This window comes from Martes martes (assembly GCF_963455335.1).
Source record: "Martes martes genome assembly, chromosome: 1".
NCBI classification, from domain to species: domain Eukaryota; kingdom Metazoa; phylum Chordata; class Mammalia; order Carnivora; family Mustelidae; genus Martes; species Martes martes.
In genome coordinates, this window is record NC_137888.1 from 52,599,570 (window position 1) to 52,613,414 (window position 13,845).

The window sequence follows — 13,845 nt, forward strand, 5'->3', positions numbered from 1 at the left end:
TTGGTATAGTGAGTCAAAACAAACTGCTGACAAACCCTAACAGCTATGTGAGGGGGCGCAACAATAACACACAGTGAGACACACATGCCTCTGTTTTCCTTTCAAGTCTGCTTCTGAGTCTGCACGGTTGATGTAAGAGAACAGCAATTCCTTTCTTTAAAAGCCCTCTCTACAAATTCATAACGTCTCAGATGTCCCTCAGAGCTAGTACGCTTACGAAAAAAAAGAAAAAAAAAAGGCAGCATATATGGCAGGAATACCAGATTCAACCATCCAAACTCGCCTTTGAAAAAGGAAAGAAAAAGAGGGGCACCTGACTGGCTCAGTCAGTTGAGCATCTTCCTCTTGGTTTTGGCTCAGGCCATGATCTCACAGGTCATGAGATCGAGCTCCCCATCGGGCTCCATGCTCAGCACAGAGTGTGCTTAAGATTCTCCCTCTCCCAGATGCCTGGGTGGCTTAGTTGGTTGAGCATCTGTCATGATCCCAGGGTTCTGGGATAGAGTCCCACACTGGGCTCTCTGCTCAGCGGGGAGCCCGCTTCTCTCACTGTCTGCTGCTCTCTCTGCTTGTGTGCGCTCTCTCTCTCTCTGTCAAAAAGATAAACACGATCTTAAAATAAAAAAAAAAGACTCTCCCTCTCTTTCTACCCCTCCCCCCTGCATGTTCTCTCTCTCTCCCAAATTAACAAATGAAATCTTTTTCAAAAAGTAAAATAAAAGGAAAGAAAAAGAGATGGCACTTAAATATAGAAATATTTTAGCTAAAATCTGAAAATTAATTTTCAAGTTTGAAAATCCTTATATGTATCAGAGAATTCCATCCATGAGAACACAAGATGACTGGCATAGAAAGACTTCTTCAACTGGTGCCCATGTACTGAGACACTCTCTGAAGAGTCGTGAAATGACGTAACCACCGCCTGCTGCACAGCAAGCTATGAAGAGGATGAAGAAGGACTCCTGGCAAGATACATAACAAACGAAACTGGACCATTCATGTCGAAAGCATAGATTTGGGGAGGATTCCCCAGTTGCTGAAAAGTCCCGTGTTTTCGGAGTCATATATACAACAAAGCACAGAAACAAAACGGTCTTTGAAGAAATGTGAAAATCAGAATAATAGGAAGTGAAAACACTCATAAGAGCTCAGATGGAGAACTAATAAGTCAATAGGAAAGCCATGGAAACATGCTTGTTGTCATGAGCAGTTTGTGGGAACAGGCAGAAGAGTGAAGATGTGGGTTTTAAGGGCTTTATCTTAGAGGTGATAAGGGTAGCTACAAGGTCACTCCATTAAAGAAGTGCTTCCCAATCTTTGTAATTTCCCTAACGTTATCCAGAAAATGTCACTGCATTAAAGACATTTTGTGTACACACAGAATTAAAAAACTATTTTATAAAATACAAATAATCTACAATAAATAATAAGGGTGTGACTATGCTTACAGACATTTTTTCCTTCTAAAACCAATGACACTCATTGCTAAATCTGAAATTGATATTCAGAGCTCATCTACAAATTCTAAAAGCTAAGCCTCCGGACACTTCACCGGACACTTTCCAGTATGACATTTTCACTTTCTCCTGTTTCTGGGACCTTGTTGCCCATAGTCAAGAAATAAAGCAGGATTTTCAAATAAACTTATGTAATTCTAAAGCAATAATATATTTTATGAGCATCAGGGAACCTGGGTGGCTCAGTCATTTGAATGTCCAACTCCTGATTTTGGCACAGGTCATGATCTCGGTGGGATCAAGCTCCGCATCAGGCTCCACACTAGGGGGTAGTATGCTTGAGATTCTCTCTCTCCCTCTCCTTCTGCCCCTACCCCATTCACACTCTCTCACTCTCTAAAATAAATAAATCCTTTAAAAAATAATATATATGGGGGCGCCTGGGTGGCTCAGTGGGTTAAAGCCTCTGCCTTCAGCTCAGGTCATGATCCCGGGGTCCTGGGATCGAGCCCCACATCGGGCTCTCTGCTCAGCAGGGAGTCTGCTTCCTCTTCTTATCTCTCTTCTCTCTGCCTGCCTCTCTGCCTACTTGTGATCTCTGTCTGTCAAATAAATAAATAAAATCTTTTAAAAAAAGAAAAAAATATATATGTATTTTATGAGCATTTGCCAACAATGCAATACTGTTAAAGATTACATAGGAGAAGAAATTAGTTTTGCCTTAAAGATTAGATAATGAAATGTTCAAAATGATCTTTTTCACAAAAGATAGCAATATTTGGTAATATATATTTAAGTGCTACATGAAAGGCCTTGATAAATGTCCACGGGAGAAGAGACATTTTGGCAAAAGTTATCAGAAAAAGCTGATGAGGGTGGGCACCAAGTGGGGGCTTTAGCTATATTAATAATAAGAAAGGATCTGCACAAACAGGGGATGAGGAAGAAAGTGGCCGGATACAAAGTTGGCATGCCAAGGTAAATTCTCAGGGTAGTGAGCTGGCCAATCTGAAAAGAATGTAAAAAGATAATTTCAATCCTTCTTTTCCAATAAAATTCCTTCAAAGACCTTACCAAACTTCCCTCTCCTGGGACCCTTCAAAATGACATACAGCTGGGAGTGGAGCCCTGCAGCGGTGATAAAGAAGTGTAGTGAAGTGCAAAGAGCCCTGTCAGACCCAGGATCCTCGTCCCCTGTGCCCTCTCAGGAGGCACTGGTAACCGCACACTGAAGGTGACATACTTTCATTCAGGGAGAATCAGGGAACAAGCACGGCATCAGAAGTAGCAAGGGCACTTTTAAAAAACGTGGATACTCAGATGCCATCTGGTAAGGACAGAGGTACTGTCCGAAGTCAAAGACCTGCACTTTATCATTCTAGAAGATTAGGACGCATCACCTGGTCCGTGGACTCAAGGGAAATTACTAGATAGATCACTGCCAAACACATTAGTGACATATCTTGTGTTTTTAAAAAAAGAAAAGTTTAAATTTTATGCACTTTAAAATTACACACCTCAGAATACTGACACAAGATAGGTGATGGGGGTCTCTAAGAACTTTAGCCCTCAATTACAGATGACCCGCAATTAATATTTTATTACTCTTACAAGATCACAATGGCCAGCAGTTCATAAAGCATCATGGGCAGAAATGGGGAAAAAAGAAAAAGTGAAGAAAATGTTTCCTTTAAAAAATGTCAAGTTTGTAAGATGCCATAGGCGATTTATATCAGTCGTGCAGAGGTCAATAAATGTCCTCACTGAAGACCCACATAATAAATTTTTTCAGCTCTGTGGGCCATATATTCTCTGTGGAAGCTACCCACTTCTGCCATTGTAGCCACAGAAAGGACATGTCCACGTACTCCTGAAATCTTATTTACAGAAAGAAAAAAGGACTAGATTTGGCCCACAGGCTATAGTTGACCAAATACTGATAAAGTGGAAAAAAGTGATGTGATAAATAATCAACTTCAAACTTCAGCTGCTTTATACAAACATAACTGAAGTATGTGCAGCATCTATAAAATGAGATAACAATTTATTTTCAGAAAAAAAAAATGAGGTAAATTTTCCAATTTCCCTAAAGGAAAAAAAAGATATTTTGCTCATCTAGAAAGATTAAAAGCATAAAAAGTCACCGGCAGCACTTTTCTCTCTCTCAAGCAACATTCCTCATTCTCTCTCTCTTTCTCTCTCACACACACACATACACAAGCATGTGAAATGAAGCTTTAAATAAACAATCCTGAATTTAACTAACAAATATAAGCCGTCTTACTAAAGTAAAAGTCACATTTACTGACCATTTGACATACAGGATTAATACTGGTTTAATGAAGATGAGAGAACACCTCATTTTCACAAATACAAAATGTGCTAATTGTTCAAATGAGTTCTCCTGAAACAAAGGTGAAAAGGTTTGCAATGCTGATACCCTTCGGATACCAAGAGCTGCAGGCTCACACATGCCAACTTGGTAATGAGACATCATTTAGAAATACATCACATGTTAAAAAAAAAAAAAGAATACATCACATGTAAATATATACAATTCTTGTCAAGTCATGTAACCTCCAAACAAGTTAGCTTCTCCAGATAGAAAAGGGAATTGGAATACTAACTACTCATCTGTGAGGTATAGTCATTGATGACAAAGATAAATAACATATTCCTTCTAAAACATAATTTCAATCTTCCTTACCACTAAAGCAAAGTATTTGCTTTCAATTATTTGTGTCTAAACCTAAGTTTACAGTAGTCGAAGTTTAAAAGAGGTACTACTCAATGAAAAAAGAAAAAATTGTTTTCTTTTATAGGATAATGAGTTTGAGAAGAAACAGTAATTTGTTCCTTGTTTTATTTTTAAATACTATTTTCCTACAAAGCTAGTAAGAATAGAAAAAGTTCACTCTAAAAAGTTTTCACTATTGTTTCCAGATGTCACAATTATTTCATATATATGAGATTCTTAAAATATTTGATATTTCATAAAACACAACTTATTACATCTGGCAGAACCCAAGATTCTGATCTTGCTAAGAATCTGAAATAATACCATAATATCTTATTCTTAAGTGAGATTCAAATTTTATAACTTAAGACACAATTATGGTTTCTAGGAAAGAAATGAACATGTATTTTTGGGATGAAATTCTCCATGGGTCTCTCACATGTCTGCATGTATTTTGATCACAGATACTGACACCCTTTGGTTGGGACTATCCTTTCAGAAACATTTATATGGCAAACAGCCTTGGATGATAGCAACAAGTGTCTCCTTCTGGAACAAAAACAAGACTTACTATCCAATGTCTCCTACCAGTGCAAAGGTTAGGCCAGTGTACCTCCCATTGTAAAAGACTCAGGTTCCTCAAGCTCAGGGTTCTTTCCTAATGCAACCCACTGGATGGACAATTGTCACCTGCCCTTTATATGCCCCTGTAGGAGATGGGAGTCGGGGACCTGCACAAATGGTGATAGTCTGACTAATGCTATAACTATGACTACTAAAAAGTCATTTTTCTCCAACCATTCTTAGGCCTTTGTCAGCATTTATGAGGTGGGGCTGATTACCTTCAAAATTAGTTCCTGACAACATAATTTTAAAGAAATAAGTCCTGAAGTCAAGTTACACTATAAAATATGTCTAAATTAATTGTGTCCACAGATGCTGGGTTGTCTCTTTCGGCAGATACTGCAGACTGACTGAACACCCTTTCCCAATCCTTTTCTCCCTTGTCTTTCGCTAATACAAAAGAATGCTGCTATTTAAAATTATCAACAGACCAGCCACCTCTGTAGCAAGGAGAGACTCGAAGGCCTAAAAAGGCCTGAGAGAAATCTGCTAGAAGGAGCAAGTCAGGTGGAAAGCTTCCCAGCAGCTTTTCGATCTATGATAAAAGAGAGGACAGACATATGTGGTGCTGCCCTGCCCTTCTTTCCTGTCTAGCCTTAACAAAGATGAAACCACAGCAGAAATTTTACAACCACGAAGTGACTAGAATGAGGACAAACCTAACTAAGGAAGGACTGTACAAAGTCAGAAAGACCTTGGGTCTCTGACAGCATTGTCGAGAAAAATATATCCCCACACTCATAAACTACTGTTGGTCAGGTTTTGTTACTTTTAGGCAAACACATTCTTAATCCATACAACTTACATATTTCGTTATGTTGAAAAAACATTTTCAAAATTTTACTGTCCAAAAATGAGTTTAATACTTTGGGCCAAGAACTGGCAAACTATAGCCCACAGCCAATTTAGTCTACCACATGCTTTTATAAATAAAGTTTTATTAGAACATAGCCATACCAATTTATTTACATATGGTCTATGTCTGCTTTCCTACTATAAAGGCACAGCTGAGTAGTTGCCAGAGATCACGTGGCAAAATCTAAAATATTTACTATGTAGTTTTATAGTTTGCTGACCCCTGGTCTAAGCTATTCAGCATGCCACTTATAGAAACAATTATTCTTGTTTAAACTAAGATCCTTGAATTGATTCCCCAAAATCTTAATTTGAAATCCATGCTTACAAAACTCTATATCTTAATATTAAAGACACAAAGTGGATGTGAAGTGTAGCCCTCTCTATGCCAACATAGAGCACACCGCACACCTTTTTTTTTTAATTTGCAATACAGAAAACTTTGTAAACAGATTTAATGATGATGTAAGTCATAATCAACTATTTTAATTAATCCTCCAGAGTTTTTATCACAAAATAAAAGAATAAAACAGGGATTCCTAATCAAGTGATAATCAGGGCTATTAATATTATAACCTTTAATTAAATATACAAATTTATAGCAATAATTTCTAAAGAGAGACAGATAACATTAAAATCAGTAAGAACGTTTGTTGTAATAAGGTAATTATAAATTCATTTATGTCAATACATATAAAAATACTGATGAAAGTGTAAGTCACACCATGTTTCTAATAGATGCATAAAAATTAATCAAGAAATTAATTCACCATGCTTTTTATTATAAATCTGAAAAAAACTACAAAAACTATTCGACCTACAGGTCTTTCAAAAAAATGTTTTAAGTAGTTTTATTTAGCATTATCTTCAATAGGGAAAAATCTTCCATATTTCTCATGACATATACTCTAATGAGTTTCCATTTTCTTCTCCTGAGTATAAAATTTATACTACCATCTATTTGGTGACTGTTAAGGATTGATTTGTGTCCCTTAAAAACATATACTGAAATCTTGGGGCACCTGGGTGGCTCAGTCCGTTGAGTGCTTGACTCCTGATTTTGTCTCAGTTATGATCTCAGCATCATGAGATGAAGCCCAAGGCTGGGCTTGAGATTCCCTCTCCCCACCCTCTGCCCCTACATGCCCTGCTCCTCCACCCTATCTCTCTCTCTAAAAAACAAATCTTAGCCTCGAGTCTACATTAAATGTGAACTTATTTGGAAACAGGATCTTTATAGATGTAATAAAGTTAAGATGGGGTCATCAGGCTGCGCCCTGATCCAGTCTGACTGGCGTCCTTGTAAGAAGATGGAAATGGGGACACATACAGAGGGATGAGAACACCCTGTGTGGACTGAGGCAGAAATTAAAGTTGTGCTGCTAGAAGGCAAGGAAAGCCTGGAGCTGATGAAACTGAAAGGGTCCTAGAAACTTCTGCCCTAGAGCTGAAAGGAGTACAGCCATGCTGACACCTTGATTTCAGACTTCTGAGCTCCATTAGTGTGAAGGAATCAACTTCAATACCATAAACTGTTATTCTAGCCACTCAGCTTGTAATATTTTTTTATGGCAAGCCTAGGAAATTAATATACTCACCTATGTTTGATTACATAGGATTACATGATCACATGTTCACAGTTCAGTAATAAATCTATATATCTTTTCTTCAACAGTCACACCAAACCAAGCAGCCTCGACTCTATTATCTGAATCGCTGAGTACTTCTTGTAATTTCCCCATAGGTGTATCCTGCTATAATCAGCACATCTATAAACAATTGATGTATAAATGCAAATTCAAACAAGAACTCATGTTCTAACAGTCAGCTTAATGAGACAAAAGATTAATATTAAAAATGGATTTAGAAAACTGAATATTTCTGAAGCACTTTATTTCAAAATAGTCAGACATGAGTACTATTTTATGACCTACCCAATTAGTGCTGGATGCTAATCTGTTTGGATTCCTAGAAACTCCACTTTGTTAAATTACTGGGAAAAAAAAAAAAAAAAAGGCGCTTCTTGGGCTAGATTTCCAAGCATTCCTCAGGCTATATGATTATTACTGCAGCTTGTCTGTTTTATAAACAGACTTCAATTTAGTTTTTTAAGAAACTGCCAAAGGAGCTGTCTTTAACTAAATAACAAATCTGCTGCTTGAAAGACACCATTCATCAACCTTCTTTGTTGGGAGTATTGTTATTATGAAACTAAAAACAGGCATTCTTTCTTGAGTGCTTCTGGATTTTAATTACCAAATTTGAATGTCACCAGATATTTACTGAAAGGAAATCATCAATTTTAATAAGCTGCCTTAAGACGGAAAAACATAAAAGGTATTCAACCGTAAAGCCAAGTTCACTTGAGTCCTGTGAGCTGGCTTGCTGTCTTATAATACAATACTTATTGCTCTCGGGAATTTGTAAACATTTAATAAACTCTAAACTGGAGGGAGGAAAAATTCTCCAATTATAAAATCAAAATGTATGTGTATAATATATCATTTGATTTGGAAGGAACTTAAATAAATTGCAATAAAATTTGTAAAGGCTAATAAATCAGGAGTTATTTAGAGGCTGCTTGATATTAACATAGGACAGGGAAAAAATATATAAAATAGAATGAATTAAATGTAAACATTTTATTTAAAATTAAAAAACAATGGATTTAGTTTTAAATTATATTTATAACTTCTTTGGATTTTAAAAATGTACTCCAAAGAAGAAATTGTTGGCAAAACCCCTTTCACTTTTCACTCACATGAAAACCAGTAAGAAAATTACTTTGTATCTACTTAGCAAAAGCAGCATAGATGTAGTAAGTCGTAAAGTCCTTAACAGCCAAAGATTCTTCAAGCTCTCACCTGCCCACTCTAACAGACTCCCCTTGTTTAACTCTGAAAACATTTGTCTAAATAACTTTCTTGTGGTCTCTCATTTCACAAGTGTGTTAAGAAATAAGCCCCTTCATTTCCAAACTTTAGAAAAGTATATTCATATCTCTCAGATGCTTAAAAATATGAATGAAAGCATTCTTATCAAGACTAAATAAACTTTCTAGTCATTTATGATAAGTCAATCTCAGGAAGATGTTCAAGTTTTCTAAAAAAAATTCCATCTCCTACCTGGCAGACACTGCTACTCAAAGGGTTGACTACTATTTGTCCTCTCAATCCAAGTTACATATTATTTTAAAATATCAAAAATTAATCTTTCAGTTCCTCTCACCTTCCATCAAAAAGAAAAAAATTCTTAGTATGCAAATGTTGAAAAATTAAATGTCAATTGAATGTTTATACTAAAGTACTTGTGTTCAAAAAAAGCAGTAACCTATTTTGATGTGTTTAGAAATCATATTTTCCTACTTGCATCTTGTCCCTTGTCCTCATGAAATGCAAAAGCACTATAATTTCCACCACTGATAACAAAAAAAAAAAAAAAAGGAGAGAGAAATAGAAAGACTAGGTTAATTTTTTTTAATGTCAGATTTTTCTTGAAAGAGTATAAACCATTCCTTCTCATGCATAAACAATAGATATTTCATAAAATATGTGAAATATACTGTAGAAAATATTTATAAAGGAAGACATCCTGAAAACGATTATTATAATTACAAAAACAGCATTTTTACTAGAAACTACTGGATTTGAAAAATTATTTAATAGACTGATATAGCAACAGTAGCCTTTAGTTTGAAACAAACTGCATCTTTGTTGGTGATGTTGAAATGTCTGAACCAAAAAATACTGTGGCCATCCAGAAAATAATTTAAAGACTGAAAAAACATAGATTGGAGTCAAGAAACCAACCAAGGCTACAAAGAACACTTAGAGCAGAAATGGCATCAGACCATTCAAAGTTACTTCTTTCCTTATCTCCTTCTCACAACGTACAGAGCTGCCGATGAGAAAATGTAGAACTTAATGTGGCATTTTAAACAAGGCCATTAACCTGAGAATTCTAGTAATAATGAAAACTATTACGTGAAGCCCAAATTGTGCATACAGGTAGATCTCTTTACGATTAAACTGAAAACCCAGAAGGCATTTCATGACTACTTCCATGACCAATGCAATCAACTGAATTTGCATTTATACACCTTAAACATCTAAACTGATATATTATTATTTGGCCAAAGCCATGTTGGCATGCGGGGTATGAAGAAAGCTAAGTAGGCTTGTTTGCAGTTTTGTGTTTTTGTTGCTCCTGTTATTGTTGTTGCTGACACTTTCTGATTCAACTTTTTAACTTAACCATGTATCTTTAAAATATCAGTTCCAAAGGTTCTCATAAATTATAGCACAGGTATAAACAGTGAGCACAGTGATTTGTAGTCCTTTAGGGGGAAAGCACTTTATTAATATAGCAGGTAATACATTCTTCTTTGTTCAATCAAACGGTGAGTGGAGAAAAAAATTTTTGCCTGATACTCCTGAATGATTTTAAATAAAGACTAGCATCTTCCAGGACTAATTTTTCTATGTTGAAATACTTTAAAAAAATTCTTACTTGGAATGCATATTATTATACAAGCTATGCACACTACGATTTTCTACAATTCATGTGCATAAGGAATGGTCCAGCGGCTTTGAAATGATATCAATAACACAACAGCATCTATGTATTACTTTTGGGGCATGAATTTTTTTTTTAAAGCCTTTATTTTCTTCACAGATAGGCCATCAAACCCAGAGCTATTTTTCCACCTCAGTTGACTTTTGGTTTTGTTTCAGTGGTTGTAAACCAGAGTGTGGGAGGGGAAAATGGGTTGTTGCACTCTGGTTCACTGAAGCAGCTCTGAAAAATGGAAAATCTGAGTATCCTCAGGCCATCCCCTCTGGGTGTTCTAAAACAGCGTCCCAAACCTGGCCCTGCCGAGCAGGTGATTATCGCATAACTTTTTATATGAAGGAGTAAATTTCACTATTGAAACGGCCAACTGATGAAACCGAATCTCTAAAGAAAGGCCCCCTCCTGTCAATTCTACATTTGTTAGCAATAACTACCTTCACACTCGTTTTGACTCTTGCCACTAAAAATTTAAGCCAGATGATAGAAAGTTTCACCTCTCTTCTGTGCTTGAAACTACAAATTCTCCCTACTCTACGTGACCCCCAGGCTCAACCCCATACATACACACGAAAACTTTCTGTGTGCCAGAAATCGCTGAATTACTCTTCCCAAAAAGAGCAGCTCAGAATGGTTTAGGCATTCAGCTGGAGACGTACTAACTCAGTGTGAGGTTCAATTGTTTGTAGGAGGGAGAAGAGAAGGAAAAAAAAAAAAAAAAAAAAAAACTTGGGAGAAGTGATACTAAAGAAAAGGTTCACTGTTAAAGTCCAGCAAGGCATGCAGCATGCCTCTCACCAGAAATCATCATTCCACCCGTTTTCAAGGAAGTTTTCACAATGCCCATGATAACTATTTCACCAGCAAATAAATCCATGTATATTTCTACCTCCCACCTATACACAAAAAATACATTGCATGCCATTGCTATATTTTTTTCATTTATTCTTCTATTTATGATATTTGTCATATTTCTGTGAAATCGCTTTAAAAATTCAGGCTATAGGGACACCTGGGTGGCTCAGTAGATTGAGCTTCTCTGGCACCCCATGCAAAAACCTTATAATATTCCCAGCAATCAGTGCATCATCCATGTTCTATAAGGCTCATTCTACCAAACAGAATACTGTTGCCCACCATAAGAATATTCTAAGAAGTTTCTTTTATTTTCTATAGAGCAAAAGGTCCCAGAGTTTCATGTACAATGGCACACTTTAGCCTCAGCTTGCATTTAAAATCCTAAAAGTGAATGTGTAAAAACATATTACCACCAAAAGAAACATAAATCAAAATCTATGTCCTTGTTATGGCGTAGCAAGAATGGTCCATTATTATGAATTCTGATTAAACATGTATCAAAAGTAAGTTCCACATAAAAACAGCTAGTCACAGAACACTATCAGAAAATGAACATAGGGGCGCCTGGGTGGCTCAGTGGGTTAAGCCTCCGCCTTCGGCTCAGGTCATGATCCCAGGATCCTGGGATCAAGCCCCACATCAGGCTCTCTGCTCGGCAGGGAGCCTGCTTCTCCCTCTCTATCTGCCTGCCTCTCTGCCTACTTCTGCCTACTTGTGATTTCTCTCTCTGTCAAATAAATAAATAATCTTTAAAAAAAAAAAAGAAAGAAAATGAACATAGATGATGGTAAAATTCATTTAGGAATATGCTATAGCAGCACAGAAACTAATAAACTTTGTCTTACAGTTGAATTTAGGAGAGTGACAAAATTTACTTGGACATGTAAAACACAGAATTTATAGAGTCAACTCAACGTGATCGATCAGCATTATGCAATCTATCATCATCTGTGGGAATCTACCACAAGCAACCAACATTTATAGAGATTCCCTCATGATATGCTCCCACATAAAAAGCCAAAAATATCAAAATATATAAATGGTAATTACATCAACTGGGTTAGAAAATGTTTTAGGTTTCTAAAGAAGTCATTAAAGTGGGGCAAAAGCTTATCATATTATATATGACTACATCCAATGAAAATACTGTATCCGATCAAATTCCTGGACTGAGAAACTAAATGCCTTCTCACTAACCTGATGTCCTAATAAGTGAAATTAAATGGATTTTTTTTGCTGGCTCATGAAGAATTTCAGGGCTACTAAATCTGAATAAGAAGTATAAGTACAGTCATAAAACAACTTGATTTTATTAAATCACTGGTAGAACTACAAAGTAAAAATATAGTTTCAAACATAAACAGCTGGCCTCCCCATAACCTGGGTCATTCTTGAAAGAACTGTAAGAAGAAATAATCACTATGATATTTCTCTACTTTGCTTCTCATACCATGTGGTGATTCACATTCCTCTTGGCAGGCCTGGAGAATCTAAGAACTTTAAAACTAAAAGGCAACTGAAAGATTCACCACCTTCAAGATGTGTACACTGTGATCCAAGTATATTAAATGAGGAGCCTATAGTTATAATTGGGTAGACATTTATGATTATAGCATTCATCACTAATTTAGAGAACAAATTATAAATAAGCAAACATTTATACCATTTTACATCTTGGCAAAGGGTTTTTCTATGTTTGATTTTTATGATTTTACTCACTCTGGGTATTTGTTTGGCTGTTATTTACAGACTAGTTCAGAGTCTATGCACCTAGATAACTGAATTTGCTATTATACAACCCCATGTTTTATCAGACTACATGAGGCTAGCTTTTCCGACCTGAAAGAAAGATTAGCAGTTTCTTGGAGGTTATCCTATATGTAAAGAAACTAAAATCCGGAAAGATTAAGTGTCTTAAACTAAAATCCAGCTAACCTATATTAAGATATTATGAATTTTAATTAATATTTGTTTTCAAATGTAGAAATCTAAATATATTATCACTATCAGTGAATATTCTAGATAAACTTAAAATATCCCAGAAATGGAAAACTACTTTTCTTCATTTGATTTAGGATAGGTCATGAGATGTAACATTGAAATAGCCAGACAACAGACTTTAAAGGGGAGTCTCTAAGTCTGGAATCCTGGCTGGAAAGTGAAGATTCAGTTGATAGCCCTCCAGTCTTTGCCATCCCTGTTTAGTTTCTCACTTAATAGTCAAACCATGAGAATCAAGTGTCATCTCCCACCCACATCTATGACATGCACATATCCAGTCAAGACTGCATCTTAAAGACAGTCCCACCAATACCAAACACTGGTGCATGGAGAGCAACAGGAATTCTCATTCATCGCTGGTGAGAATGCAAAAACATTATAGCCAGTTTGGAAAACAGTAGGGAGTTTCTTACAAAGCTAAAACGTGCGTTTACCATAAGACCTGGCAGTCATGCTCCTAGGTAGTTACTCAAATGAACTGAGAGCTTATGTGCACATAAAAACCTGCATATGAATATTTATAACAGCTTTATATATAACTGTCAAAAATTGGAAGCAACCATGATATTGTTCAACAGACAAATGGATCAACAAACCGCGGTACCTCCATGCAATGGAGTATTATTCAGTGATAAAAAGAAATGAGGTATCAAGCTACAAAAAGACAAGGGGGAACCTTAAACACATACTGTTAAGGGAAAGAAGCCAGTCTGAAAAAGTTACATATTATATGACTTCAACTGT

At 36.2% G+C, this 13,845-nt stretch overlaps 1 protein-coding gene across 1 annotated transcript in view; it reads right to left on the reverse strand.

The window, feature by feature from the left end:
* The window catches only part of CBLB (Cbl proto-oncogene B), a 217,454-nt gene that overhangs the window by 187,604 nt on the left and 16,005 nt on the right, over positions 1-13,845 (reverse strand). The window lies entirely within an intron of this gene.